Source organism: Cavia porcellus, unplaced genomic scaffold (genome assembly GCF_034190915.1).
Source record: "Cavia porcellus strain 051 isolate PalLab524CR breed Dunkin Hartley unplaced genomic scaffold, mCavPor4.1 scaffold_31, whole genome shotgun sequence".
Taxonomy (NCBI): domain Eukaryota; kingdom Metazoa; phylum Chordata; class Mammalia; order Rodentia; family Caviidae; genus Cavia; species Cavia porcellus.
In genome coordinates this window covers 19,571,699-19,587,722 of record NW_026947514.1, presented here as the reverse complement: position 1 = coordinate 19,587,722, position 16,024 = coordinate 19,571,699, and positions in this window count along the sequence as shown.

Below are 16,024 nucleotides of genomic sequence, written 5' to 3'. Positions count from 1 at the left end.
TGACTCCTGGGTCTCATTGATACAACACTCACTCTTCATTGTTTTACTTGCTTGAATTCAGGATTAATTACTGACAGTATGAGATGTTCTATGCTAATTTATATTTTAACCTCAAGTCTATGAGCTACTCATGTCTCTGTAAACTTTTTTTTTTTTTTTTTTTGGCAATGAATTGTATTACCTGTGTTTGTTGCCAGTGAAGATTATAGATTTTAATTCCTCTTACCTAAAAGACCAAGGTAATAGATATGTGCATCCATATGTTGGTACATACACATACCTATCAATATTTACACATATTAGCACTTGTATTTATACCAAGATTAAGCATGAGTGCATGATTTTTGCAAATCTATTAGTATATGTATCTTCTATATTTCTTTCATTATCCGCACATTCATACTTTAGTACTAGAATATCTTACTTTAGAGCAACTTACTTTACTTAATTGTTCAAGTGTAATAAACAGGCATAACTCACTCAGAAATGCAAGCATTATCCTTATGAAAAACAATCTTGTGAGAAGAGGAAAGGTCCGATGTTTAGTCTCTGCTACTAGTTTTGCACATTCATTTGCAAAGTTAACATTTGCTTCCATTCATTTCAATGAAGTTATTTTATATATGTCTATCGCAGTGAAGTTTGATTGTAGCCTGTTATAACCTCTTAAATTAAATGAGTTTTTTAAAATCTTACATTAAAATTAATTTTGAACTGTAAAGATCAGCTGGTTTTAACATGTACATTGCTTTATGTATTCATGATTACAGTATCATGTAGCAGTTTCATCACCCTAAAATCACATCGTGTTTCACCTATTTTCTACACCTTCCCCTGCCCAGTGATCATTTTACTGTCTCTAAAGTCATGCCTTTTCCAGAATGTCATATAATTGAAATCATAACATGTGAAGCCTTTTCAAGATAACTTCTTTAATTAGTAACATGTTAAAATTTACTTCATATCTTCTGATTTGCTAAATTTACTTTTATTAGTGTATGTTTGCAATATATAATAAATACATTCACTATGGAGAATTGGTACATACACAAGTTGCATCTTGATTTTTTCCACTTCTTTTTCTTTCCTTTTGCTCCCACTCTCTCCTCAGACCTCTTACTTTTATATGGATTGGTAGCTCACTTACTTTCATTGCAAAACATTTTTTATTATGTGAATGGATAACCAGTCACTTAAACATTTGACCTATTGAAGATTATATTGTTTGCTTTTAGTTCTTGATGGTTATAAATAAAACTACTATAAGCATTTGAGTGTAAGCTGAGGAATGATATTGCCACATCGTATGATTAAAATCTTGCTTACATTTTCTAAGAAGCCATTAGCCAAATGTCACAAAGTGATGATGCCGGGTGGCCAACATGTCAGCAATGAATGGAAGTTCCAATTTCTGTATCCTTGCAAGAAATTGATACTAGTCTTGAGACTATCCACCTTGTCAATCTATCAAAAACAATAATTACCTGAAATCTATTGCCTACTCAAACTTATAATTTATTTTTTCATCTTAGGGTTCTCCTTGTCCTGACTCACTTTAAAAAGAATTGTTCTTTCTTTTGGAGATTTCAGAAGGAAATTCCAAGGCCCATTTACTATCTGTCTATATTAGGAGTTATTCTCAGTTTTTCTAGAATTTATCGATTTTGGTCCCATTTTCCGATACTATTATTGGTTCATTTTCTTATCACAGCTTTGACATCTGCAAAATAATTACCTAAGAAGGAAAAGATGTATCTGAAGCATTTGCCAAGAAATCAAATATTCACCTTGGTAAGCATGTAATTAGCAAGGAGAATGTTGTGTAAACATATATTTATTTAGAAATTTACTAAGGTTTTACTTGTAGTTTAACAGTCTTAAATGTTTTTCTTCTCATTTGTTTAAGAAAAATACATTAGGTACATAAGATTGAAATAGATACCATTTTATAAATATTATTCATAGCTCTTTATTTGCAGTGTAATTAGAAAATATTTTATATTTAAAGAAAATTAAAAGCCAATATCCATCAATATAAAAATTATAAAGAAAATACAAACAATAGTATCAAATAATTTTCTACAACTTTCACTCCAGATATGTACAACTAAAAGTATCTCCTGGAACATAACTCAGCATCTTAGTGGAAGATAAATGAAACTTAAAAAAATAGGTGTAGATAATGAATCTGATAATTTCAAGACATGCACACTCAAGTTGATTTTTAACATAACAGTTTTGGAAAGACAATTTCTTACTCAGGGAACAGATATCCACCAGAACCTTAGTAAAAACATTTTCCTGGCAGGAAATCTTTAGAGATACTCCCTTTATACATCAGAATAAATAATTGCATATTGGATTGCCAATACTATTCATCATTAAACTAAAGATTATTATCAAAATACCAATTAAGCCCATTCATTAGTTTTTTTTAAAAAAAAAAAAACAAAGAAAAATTCTCATTATTATTTTAAAGATACAAAATGAATAAAATTAATTCATTCATCCATACTAATTGCCTCAAATTAATAAGTAATAGATAAATACATATTAATAATATATACCACCAATGTTAGAAAGTATGTTAGATGTAACAATAATATTTAAAAATATAATATGGGAAGTTTGGATATGAAACAGTTGATCAACAGGTTTTAACTGATAATAAAATAAGGATCACAACTGGTATACTATTGCACTATGCGGTGAATCTTGGAATACATTCATGTAGCATATATTTCAAGAAGTAAGAACAATTTATAAATTTTTTTATCGGGGGCTGGTGATTTAGCTCAGCGTCATAAGCACCTGCCTTGTAAGCAGGCAGTCTGAGTTCAATCCCCGGTACCATTAAAAAAAATTACAAATTTTTATATCATATATGATACATTTTTTAAGAGATCGGACTATTTTCTTTTCATCCTAATCTGGCAAAATTGAAAATAAACATCAATGGCTCTTCTCATGGCCATGTGATGTATTCTGAAATACTATATTCAAAATCTTATGTTACCAGTTTGCAAATCTAACATGTGTTATATATGTAGATTTCTTGTATCTCTGTTTCTTTCATTGTTATTTGACTGTCCATTTTAGTGACATTCGTTTGTGGAATATTTAGGTCTGCACAAAAAATATTTTGACCAATTTTAATCCATCTGTTCTCTACCCTAGTCTCCACACTAGTTTCACAAGTGTTTATGTGAAGATTTATTTCTATGATATACACTCTGTGTGTGTATATGTGTTTGTGTGTGTGTGTTTTCTCTCTGTCTCTACCTTTCAATCTCTATGTGTATATAGGTAGAAACAACAAATATCAAAAATTTTCAGATAAATTGATTGTGAAATTTAAATGTAAAATAAATTTGGTCATACAATACTAGAGTGATAAAAAAAAAGTGGTAATGAGACAAAAGCAGCTTTGTGGGCCAATGAAATAGGATAAAGACATCAGAAAAAATCCAGATGCATTCACCCAACTGATCTTTGATAAAGGTACCAAAAACATACACTGGAGGAAAAATTGCCTCTCTAGCAAATGATGCTGGATATCCACCCAGAAGATTGAAGCTAGGCTCATAAAGTAACCTTACAGCAGACCAAAGAGGTAAATACTAAAACAGAAACACATAACCAGCTAGAATATAAAATAGATAAAAAACTTGAAGTTATTGACATCAGCAAGGAACAGAAACACAATTGCACAAGAAATAAAATAATCAATGTATAAAATCATATCCAAGTAAAAAACTTCTGCAGAACAAAGGAAACAACCAACTGAGTGCAGGTAAATGTAGAGACTGGAGAAAAAAGAACAATTTCCAGCTAAAATTTAGAAAGAGTTTTGGTATCTAGACAATATAAAAAAAAATATTTAGACGTCTCCAAAAAATGGGCAACTTGGATGAACGGACATCTCTCAAAAGAAGTGCAAATGCTAATAAATACATGAAAAAATACTCAATATTACTGGCCATGAGAGAAATGCAAATTATAACACACTGGGATTATATTTTACTTAACAAAAAATGACAACCATCAAAACAAACAACTGGTAAAGAAATCCTAGGTTGTTAGTAAGAGTGGAAACTAGCAAAATTACTGTGGAAATCAATATACAGATTCTTCAAAAGTGAAAACTAGAAATTCTATTCAACCCAGGGGTTCCCCTTCTAGGTATCTTCCCATAAGAGCTACAGACATCATGTTATAATGATACATGTATATGCATGTTTATGACAGCAACATTTATAATACTTAAATCTTGGAAGGAATCTACATATCAAGGATATAGGAAATGTGTATCTATACACAATAGAGCATTACTCAGCCACAAAAAGGACAAATTTCAGTTATTTGTAGGAAAAATTGCCTAAAGTTTATTTCTTTTATTGACCTTATCTGGCAAATGCATACTATAAAAAGTCTTTATTTAGTATTTTATCTTAATCAAAGAGTTAGGAAGAAGATTTCATGAAATCATGTACTCATGATTAGAGTCCTGGTTTTAAGCAAATAATTTATAGTATTTCCATATACTCTTCTGATGTCCCAGATAATTCAGGTACATATTAGCACAGTGTATTTGAGGCATTGAATGTCTCTTTGAAAGCATATTAGAGTGTGAAAAATCATATACCATGAATGTTTAAATTGAAAATAATATGAATAGTACGTTTTAAGGTTTTTATTCATTTGTACTTTCTATGTGACCAATCAAAGCTCAAATTACCAGGTTCCTTTGCATCTAGATGTGGATGTATCCCACAGCTAGGGGTCAGGCTTCTTGGAAAATTGTTGTGCCAAAAGCCACAACTCTAAAAGTTTTACTCTATTCTTGCTCAGGATATAGAACTTTGAGTTCCAAAGATCATCTTGCAATCAATGGGATAAAATGTGAATCTTAGGATTGGTGAAGTTTAGTGGAGAAAAAAAAAATATTTTCTATCCAATTATTTGAAGTAACCTTGAGTTTCTGACTGTAGTATTCTTTTATTGTGAGATAATTACACTATTTGCTTATTTAAGACATTTAGTTTTTAGTTTGTTTTTGCTTGTGGAAACATGTCTTCTTTTTATAATGTGTAAAGGATCTAGAGATAAAGTGAACATAATTTGTACATCATATGTTTAATCCTTTCTCAGCCATCGTACAGTTTCTGAATACAAGAGGAAAAAACAAAATAAATGTATGAAAATTATAAATTGCTTCATATTATGCAGCTAGGTTTCTAAAAGAAAAGCTAGTTGAGCTGAAGTGTAGTATGAATTTATAGGGCAATTTTATTATTCATCCAAGAGTCAATCAGTTTTCCTGAGTTGTTATTAAATTAAACACATTCAATAAGGTGATAAAACACCAGCTTCAGAAATTTAGTTAAATTATGGTGCAATGATATAAAAATCTATATTGAAATTTTACAATAAAAATACAGATAATGAAATAAATTTATCTAATATCGTGTTTCCTTTTAATTATAAGCACATGGATACAAGTAAATTTTAAAAAGTTTAAAAGTCAAAAATGTTAACATGGATACAAGTAAATTTTAAAAAGTTTAAAAGTCAAAAATGTTAAAGCTTTAAGAATATTAAGTGTTATAGATGGGCAATGCTATTGACAGTTGTATCATTATTGCCTAACTTGAGATCTAATTTTATATAGGATGGAGTTATTACTATCTTCTGTAACCTGAAATGGAGAAATATATTTGGATTTCATTTAAGCTTCTAAATAAAACATGCTACATTCAGTATCCTGCATTGATCCTTGGGTATTTATTTCTTTGTTTTTCTTTCAACTTTCTGTACTTCGAGAGTAAATTATAATAGTATGTTTTCCTCATTGATAAGAGGATTTTGAATTCCCCATTTTGTGACATCAACAATTATTTATACATATTTTTTGTTGTTATTGTTTTGTTTTGATATTTCAGAGGTAGCTTGGCAAAGGAAGCAGCTATAGGGTTGTGATTCTCGGCGTCAGTGGTAATTTAGTTTCTGCTGCAACTTTATGCAGGGGCAAATTCTACCGAAAAGTCATCCTAAATATTCACTGTAGAGTTTTTCCAGTCTTTAAAATTTACTTTATTAAGACATAAAAATGTCCTTGCAGTTTGGTTTTTACATTTATGAAGCAATACTTTTTATCCAGACTCTTCATCTCTAGTTTTCTTCTTATGAAGAAGATATAGATTAAAATATAATATTATTTGATCCTTGTCACTCAGAAAATAGCTGAAGGACAGAAAGAGGCCAAATAGAAACAGAGAGAAATCTTACATGTGATCTTGAATTAACAGGATGTAGAGAAGTTTTAAAAAAAATCATACAATTTAAACTTTTTTTTATATTATGGCATTTATTTTTATTTCTTGATATTGCTCATTTTACTATGGCTATATGAAATTTTAACGTTCAAGTCAGATAAAGTCTCTTTTTTGGCAATACATTGATTATTTGAAAGTATGCAATTATTTCAAAATGGCACTTTAAAAAGCAATACAGTGGAGTGGACCCTGCACTTCAAACACAGTTGTTTTTTTGTTTTTTGTTTTTGTTGTTGTTGTTGTTGTTGTTATTGTTTTTTTTTGTTTGTTTGTTTTTGTTTTTTTTTTTTTTTTTTTGGTGAGGGCTGGTTGTAACTCCAGGTGATTGTAAGTCAAGACTATTTTTTCCATAAGAAATAATGGAAAAACGCATAATGCATTCTGAATCCCCTGAAGCACTTCTTGAGTAACCTTTTTATAATAAATAGGGTTATATAATGTTCAAGATTTATTAAAAGCATCAATAATTTTCCTAAAGTGTTTACCGAAAAGTTATAAAATGTGCCTACTTTACCAGAAACCATTTCGTACTATACTCAACATTCAAGTTGATAACTTTGACTTTCAGAAAGGAGAGCATGAAATGGAAGGTGGTCATTGCTTCCAAAGAGAGGCCTCTTCCATGCCAACAAAGGGAATCTGGCTTTCTGGTGTCCTTTCTCTCTTTGGGAAAGACACTAGGACTTACTACTGACTCACTATGTCTCAACTTTTCCAGAAGAACTGATACAAGGACGTTTGTTTCTGTCCTTTCTGTAATGCTATTCTGTAGTATGACATGACATTGTCATTAAACAGGTGAAAACAACAATTGACTTTATCTTACTTGGCGGATCTTCAAATATAGTTCTGCCCATTTTAAAGGATTTTTTCTATCAGAAGAACTTTTCTGCTTTACTAGATAATACTCCTTCTCTTCCTCAGAAGCTCCTCAGCTGTCATTCTGTCACCCAGCAAGAAGCTTCTGAATTTTCTCCATAGAGGTTTCTTCCGAGTAACTTGTACCACTGTGTACCTGCGAGTGCCAGTGTCATATGCAGCAGGGTCAGTTGAAGGCTAAGGCTCCTCTATTCAGCCCTCATAATTTCTCTGTTCCTCTCTCTCTCTGTCTCTCTATTCCTCCCTCTCGCTCGCTCTCTCTGTCTTCTTCTTCTTCTTCTTCTTCTTCTTCTTCTTCTTCTTCTTCTTCTTCTTCTTCTTCTTTTCTTTTTCTTCTTCTTCTTTCATCTCTCTCTCTGTCTCTGTCTCTCTCTGTCTCTCTCTGTCTCTCTCTCTCTCTCTCTCTCTCTCTCTCTCTCTCTCTCTCTCATTTAATTTTAGGCAACACTTTCTTCCAGACAGATCTGAGAGTCCTTAAAGAAATAGTGAACCAAGATTTCTCAATTAACCCCACAGACATTTCTTTCAAAACTCTTTAAGGGTTATATCTGTATCTGTGAACATCAGGAAGCATTTCAGGAACACTGGTGTATAGCTTCTTAAAATTACCTACACCCTTTTGTTCAAGAAGGCTGCAGTAGAGGAGTTGAATTAGGTGGGACGAACTCACCCGACAGTCATGGGAATTCCTCAACAATTCACATTCCAAATTTCATGAGTGAGCAGGGACATTGTTCATGCTGATGAGAACTTTGAGTGGCAGTATGTGGTCCTCTAGATGTTTCTTAGTAGGACAGAAAGTTGTACTCAAGAAATATACTCTTGTTACTCATGCTTTTGTGTTAGGTCTCTAGATGACGTCTAGCCTATTCTTCATAACTTTATATTTTCTGAAGACTTTAGGGGTGACGGAATGTTAAACCGACAGAGGCTTGATCTTGAGGTCACCACTCACAGTGGCATATAGCAATATCTTAGGCATTCCTTCAAAGATTTGTAGCTTGGCATTTTCTCTCTCTTTCTGGGCAATATATGTTCTCCTCAGCATTTTCTTCCAGAAAATGCTAATTTCATCTCAGTGAGAAAATTGAGAGCAAAAACCATTTCGCTGTCATTGTTTTAAAAATATCTAAATTTCAGAACTCCTCTTATCAGTATTGGCTGCTTCACCATGCCTAGTTATGCTATGAGCCCCAATTCTCACCATAAAATTGTGAAACTTTCCTTACTGAAGTGAAAATTTTCAGCACCATCACTTTTGAATAGGTTTCCCTTTATAAGATTTGCCCTAATTTTTTCACAAATTATAGACTGAGGTTTTAACCTGTCATCTGCTTTTCATTTATCCACACTAATGATAGCTTTCTACCTCATGAAACATGGCTGATCATGACTTAATACCTAAAGCAACACAAGTTTCCTCATATACATCTTTTCTCTGTATGATTGTGGAGATGGAGGATCCCAAAATGCTGCATATTAGTTAGTAGGATCACAACAATGTCACTCTCATATTTCTCCACAGTTTCCTTCTTCTTTCCTACAGTGATTGCTTTTTGTACCTTCCCTGTGTTTCCCTGTCTTCTTTTCGTTTGGAGGGCCATTTTGATAGTAGTAATCACGGCAATGATGCAAAGCACTGACCAAAATCAGACCCAAAAGTGCATGCATCTCTTCTTGGACAGATACTTAAACACAAGCTACATATGCTTTTCTGGCATAGGGAGTCTTTGTTCATGACTGCACTAGTGGGTGGCGCTTAGGTGTCAACTTGGTCATAAATTAAAACTAAAATTCAGGTCTCAACCTAAGTTGTTCTTATGTGAGGCTGGTCTTAATTCAAGAATCCATTATGGTATCTTAGCAATAGAATCCTAGAAGTACATTTTATTACCATAAGCATATTATATTCTTTATATCACTTATTAACAAGGTTCTAGAAGTTGTCTTTTGTTCGTTTCTTTTTCGCTTTTTGAGTCAAGGTCTTGCTATGTAGTTCAGGCTGACCTTGAACTCCTAAGAATCCTCCTACCTCATTCTCCCAAGTGCTAGGATTACTGTGCCACCATGCTTAGCTAGAAATTGATCTTTTTAATCCTAAATCTGCATTATTCCTCATTTTCCAAAGTAATCATAAATCTTATTAATACATGAACATAAATGCTTACATATAAAATTATAATTATTATTTATAGTACTTGGTATTGAATACAGGGTTTTCCCATTGAGTTATGTCTCAAGTAATTTGTGTTGTTTTTCATTTGAAGAAGGATCTCAATAATTCATTAATTGCCAAGTTTTATGTCAATCTTAGAACACTCCTGTCTCAACCTCCTTTAGGGTATGTCACCACAGAAAACTAATTTTCTAATATTAACCCAGAATGGAATAAATTTAGTTTAGTTGGACATTTAGTTTAGTTTAGTTTTTTACTCTATTCCAACTAAATAGATTCATCTTTATTATTTATAAATACAATTTCATTTTATATTACTTGAGAAATTTTATACATCTTTATTAGTGATTTTCAGATATAATTTTACTTTTTCATGCTGTCTAAAAGATTTCAAAATGAAATACTAATTTAAAACTATGGGCGAGAAATATGACTTTTTTCTGTAGATGGAGTTTGTTTTTAATTATGATTAGCTTATCTGCATTCCTCAGGCATTATTTTTTGTTTATTTTGATATTTGATGTTTTAACGCATGACTTTAATTCTTACTTTCTAGGCAGGTTTCCTTTTTATTTCTGCACTTATCTATTGTAAGTTAAATGAGTTAGAATTTTTCCATTCTACTTGAAAACTTATAATTTTCAATAAATTATTTTATTTACATAAAATTTTAAATTTCCACTGTTTTGGTAGCTAAATTATCTTATTATTGCTTAAAGTATTTTATACATGGTTTCTTTATTTCGAGATTTATTGTATTATCATTTTAACAAATTATTTCTTTTTTACTCTTTTTACTCTTTGGTTTGTTTCAGTCCTCTTCCCCTTCCTTCCCCTCTCCTCCTCCAATTGTCCTATCCCATTCTTTATTCTTGGTGATACTATTTATCTCTTGTTATGGGTATAAAGTTTACACTAACTGATGTTATTAGATTCACATCCATATCATATATTTATTCCACTCACTTTCATAGCAGTCTTAAGAGAAAGGGAGGAGGCCCAACCAGAGTGTTCATGGAAGTGGGCACTATAGTACGGCAGCCGGGAGGATTCAGCAGCCTTTAGAAGCAAATTAGACGCTCCTTCAGTAACTTCCAGAAGGAAAGATCATTTTACTGATACCTTGACTTTAGTTGCACAGGACTCACTTCATACTTTTTCTTGACCTTGAACGGAATAAATTATTTTGCTTTAAATCTGCATAGTTTATAGAAATTTGTTACAGAAGAAATAGAATATTATATGATCCTTTAGTTCTATAAAAAATAGTATCCACAGTATGACAATCAAAATTTGTCTAATCCAAATACAGTTGAAATTTCTCTGTCACTATCTTATTTGCTGCTAATGTAGAAGTATATAATTGAACGCATGTAGTCTGAAGTAGTTCAGAGGTAAGGTGAATGAAAGTGAGAAATGAATAAGAATCATACAAGGCAAATTGGAGGAATTAATGAGATGATAGTTTCTTAAAAAGGAAAAAAAGAATTTGTGAGCAATCTAAGCTGTTTAAGAATTTGGCAAGGTGCCGATGGGAAAGAATGCTAATCTGTCTGAAGTCTTCAAAGTGATGCAAAATGATATAAAAAGTTTGGTTGGACACAATTTGGAGCTGAAAGTGACTATAACAAGGATTTTTACTCTGTTGTAGGAGACATGGGAAGTCATGGGTGGGTTTTAATGCGGTGCATTGGAATAGTTGATTTTACATTGCAAAATATTCACTTTGTGGTTGCCCCCTCATCCACCCTGAGTAAAATATTTCAGTGTTTTTATTCCTCACATTAAAAATATCTAATTCAAATGTATGACGTTGGTCATGATAATTTAATGATCTCATATCATAATACATCTGCAATAATGTAAATATGATAGATATTATAATGTGTATGCAATGAAATACTACTATTTAAGAATTCATTATTTCTGGTTACTGAGTAAACAGTTTAGATAATTAATGAAAGTCAGTTAATAGTTCACATCATCTTAGTAAATGTTAGATGGACACAGTATTTCTGTTTGCCCTTTTCCCAAGCCCTAATGAAAGTAGAGATGAAAAAGAAAAATCACAGTGATTAAAATCAAATCTACAAGTGAACTTTAAAATTAATGTGTCCCTTGTGATAGTCATGGTCTGGATTTTATTCTCAATTAAGTGCAATCAAAAAGGGACTTAAAATGACAGTTGTAAATGGGTGGAAAGGAAATCATACATAACTGATTTGATTTTAAAGCTGCAATGATATTAGCTCTTCTAAAAAGTCTAAGAGTGAGAATGATTTGGCTTATGAAACTTATGGTGTTAGTATTTCCCAAAGGCAGATGAGGCTCTACTAATTCTTATTTTAATGGTACTAGTCTGGGTTTGAGTGTGTCTTGGAATATGCTGCAAAATGTCATAACTATCATTTTATGCTTTATTAGTCATGATGAACATTTGAAGTGTGTGAAGCCCCAGAAAATCCTCAAAAACAGATTTTAAAATGAATAAATATTTCTATGGCTGAGGTAATCACGATCAAACTAAGAACTGCAGCCACTTTTCACATATTAGGTAGAAATGTGATATTTAGGAATTATGATGGGCCAGTTATTTTTGCATGAGAGAATAAAAGCACAGGTAGAAGATTACTATTTCAGGCTGAAGCTGAAGGATTTAGTTATTTGTCACTTAGTGTCAGAATGAACTCAGTGTCAGTATCAGTAAGAAAGTGTTTCCTTACACAAAGAAACTTTTTATGTTTATCAGACTTAGCTCCTAGAATCACTTTGAAAACTACAACCAAATTATAGAAACTTAAGAGGCAATGTTTAGCAATAAAACACTGCATCTTGAATTATAGATAGGTAGACAGAGATAGAGAGATACATAGATATCATATAGCAAGGTTCTTGAAGATTGTTTTTCACTAATTAACACAACATACCTCCACTGTTCCCATGAAAATAACTATTTTTCTTTCATGATGAGTTTTAAAAATAAGACTTTATTGCACACTGCATCATACAATCATTGAAATGTCCTTTAGAGAAAGTTTGGGAATATGGATCTTTCTTGCCCCGTGACAGTTTTACCATTTATAGGTTCTCTTCCTTAGGAATTTCAGATCCAATCCATAAATTCTGTGTCTATTTAGGGGCCATCTCTGTATGCTTTTTGAAATTTCTATGAGCATAAAATGTTCAGGAAATTTGCAATGTGGGAAACTAAAAGTTCTCCTAGACAAACACTTAATATTTGCATTAGATAAAATTAATATGTAATTTATTTGTGTTTATATTGCTATAAATCTTAACTGCTCAACATACATCACGATAAAGAAATGTAATTTTCAAATTTCTTAAAGATGCTTGTTATTTTAGAAATTTTGTTTCAATAAAATAAAAATCCATCATGATAAAGTTATTTTCAAAGATTTTTTTTCATTGATGGACTTGCACTGCTTTTTCACCAATACAAATGACCGTACAAATAGGGTGCATCAACTGGGTACCGTGTGATATTTCAATTCATGTAGAGTGGTATAATTTTAAATGAGGGTAAACATATCTACATACACATTAATCGTTTCAATACAGTGAAAATATTTAGAATCTTTCTTCTAGCTTTTTGAAATAGCACAATTATCATTATCTATAATCACTACTGTGCAATAGCATGCCAACACTTCTTACTAACTGTAATTTTATACTACATGATTGATGACCTGCCGAAATACTTCACTGAATCATTACTAACTACAGTCTTACATGACTTATGTTTGCTCCACTTGCTTTTTATGTTTTCCAGAATATTTTGTTACATAAATGATAATAACTCTAATAGAATAAATTTGACATTCTGAAGTCTCCTGTAGCATTCAAGTGTAGTCGTTTTTAATCCAACTACAAGTGCAATAAAAATTTACATGTATACTCAAGCATTCACACCAGGGTAGGACATTTTCAGTGCTTCGTTTGGCCCAAAACATAAATATTTTGAAGTAAGAATTTTGCATAAATGTGTCACTGCTTCCAAAGGAGGTGAATGGCTAGTCCTAATAAAGAAACATGTTCAAATTTATATTTTATCCTAAAATGTTATTTTAATATTTAATATTTATTTTTATTTTAAAATTATAATATTTTAAAAACCAGGCAGATTATAATGATTATTTTTGAAATTCTCACAGGTATCATTATCAGTCCCACTTATCAAGTAAAATTGATAAATATAAATTTTGTAAAACTCAGATATTTTATGAAGAAATAACTACAGTGGGAAATTAATGCTTATGAAAATTAAAATGAGGCATAATGAAATTCAGGAGGCATACAAGTAGGAAAATTTTTCTCTGAATATTTTGGCATTGGCTTGCCAGTTTTATTTGAATTTATGTGTTCTGCACCATATGAATATGTTCGCATTAATAATGCAGTATAACATTATTTACTTATTATCTCTTGCTAGCTTTATAAAGTTTTATAAACTCTTTTAATCAAAGAATAAAAAGTTCCAGCATGACACTTAATTATAAAGTGAGTGAATAAATCAGGATTCTTTCTATCAGAGTACAAAATTCGATGATATACTATTCTAAAAATAAAACCTGCATTAAAACAACACATGAAATTTGTGTGCAAAGCAAATTCCAAGGAAGTATTTATTCTTAAAATCTAGGAAATGTATTCTTAAAATATAGGAAATTTCAAATAGCTATGCATTTACTTTTAAAATACAAGAAATTTGACATTATTCTGTATCACAAGTAAATCATATTTTTAACCTTTACAAAATACAAGGCCATGAGTCAAAAGAACTATCAAGATAAGATGTGGGTAATTGAAAAGATATGCACTAAGATTGGTCAACTTTAGACGTAACCTTCCATGTGAGGAGCCGTCCCAGTAATGATACTCTCCTGTAATTCTCACTGAGAAGGCAATTTTCAGGGAGTGTGAACATAATAGAATACATCTGATTCTGAAGTCCAAGTAGCTGAGAAAAATTATATGTTTCTTTTATAAGTCATGGCTTAATGGAACAAATCTACAAACCTTTTAAAAAATTGAAGGAATTCGATCTTATAAATTAATGGAAAGTGCTTAAACAGTTCAGTTCATAAAGAAAGTTAAGCAGTCTAAGTAAAATATCAACGATTATCCCTGGTGGAGATGAAGTGAAATCTGGGATCTGGGCATGGCCATTTGCTGTAGAAAGATTTCAAAGTTTACTAGGTGTAGAAATCCCCAGAAATACGTTAGCTTTTCAGGGCTAGAGTTTATCTGTATTTCTGATAAAAGTATCCTCAGCTGGGTTTGTTTTTATTATAGATAAACAGCTGGGAGATCAGAAGTAACACTGCAGCTAAATCTTGGCCAAGTGAATATATACTTGAATTTGCTACATTGCTGTTTTTAGTCATCACCAATAGCCAACGATTATCTTTGCAATGCTATGATAATTATTTCATATTACCTATAAATCTTATTCAATTTCTTTTTGCCATTTCTAACTTGAAACCACAAAGGGGAGTAAAATTTTGCATTCAGGCTAATCAAGCTGACAAAAGTACAGTTTGGTATACTACTCAGCAATAAGGCAAATATACAGAATTTTGACAGAACTGAAATAGAATCCAAGACCCTTTAATATATTTTTATTAATTCACGTAACTAATGAGCATGTAGGTTTCAAAAGGGTGCACTGAAATGTTTGAGAGTATTGATAATTGCTGTAAGGATGAGGGTTCTACACAGAACAGATTCTGAAAATAAAGAGAATGAATAGATGTAAACAAATATCAAATTTCAAAATTCTGAGATTTAGTATCCCCATATTTACTTTGATTCTATAAGAAAGGTAAATGGAAAATATGAATAATTTCATTCAATTAATTATCTGAAAAATATTTCTCTCAGTAATTTCCTTCATAACAAAGAATATATGCTTATATAAGCTGGTGAATTTAATAAAAGTTTTCACTTTCTTTCTTATTGTGTGTTTCAAAAGGTAAATTTCTCTTTGAGATGGAGAATGAGGAAGGTGGTTTGCATAAGAAATAAAGAATGGGTAGTTCAATGCAAATGAATGTACCATAAAGCCAATTTCTAATTCATCAGCAATTTTAAGTTTCATAAGATAGATGCAGAGTGGAATTATTCCTTTGCCCTTGATTCATGAAGTTTATATGACTTTGCTCAAGGGAAGATTGGCAGAACCATGCTCTACTCAATCATAATGCTATCATTAAATGTCCATAATAATGTCTACTTTCTAATCATAATGTGCATAATTTTAATCAAAGGGAGAAAGGCACAGTTGGAGAAATACTGTTATTCTAAACTTTCAGTGAAAGTTTATAAAATCAAATTTCTTTTGTATAAAATTAAATTTTAATTTCACCCCATTTTTATTTTAATTAGACCTCAGACAGATAAATCACACATTGTAGTCTAAAAGACGTAGCCAAGGCTTTTAAGGTATGATTTAAACAGCAAATCATTGTATACAATATGTTTAAAACTCTGTTACATAATAAACTGAATCAAATGGAAATGAGCGCTCAGAAATGGCAAGAAGGTAACAGTCGTGCAACAGTGTTTTGAAGCCATACAGGCAGCCTCAGTGCAGAAATCAGAAAGAGTTCGTTAA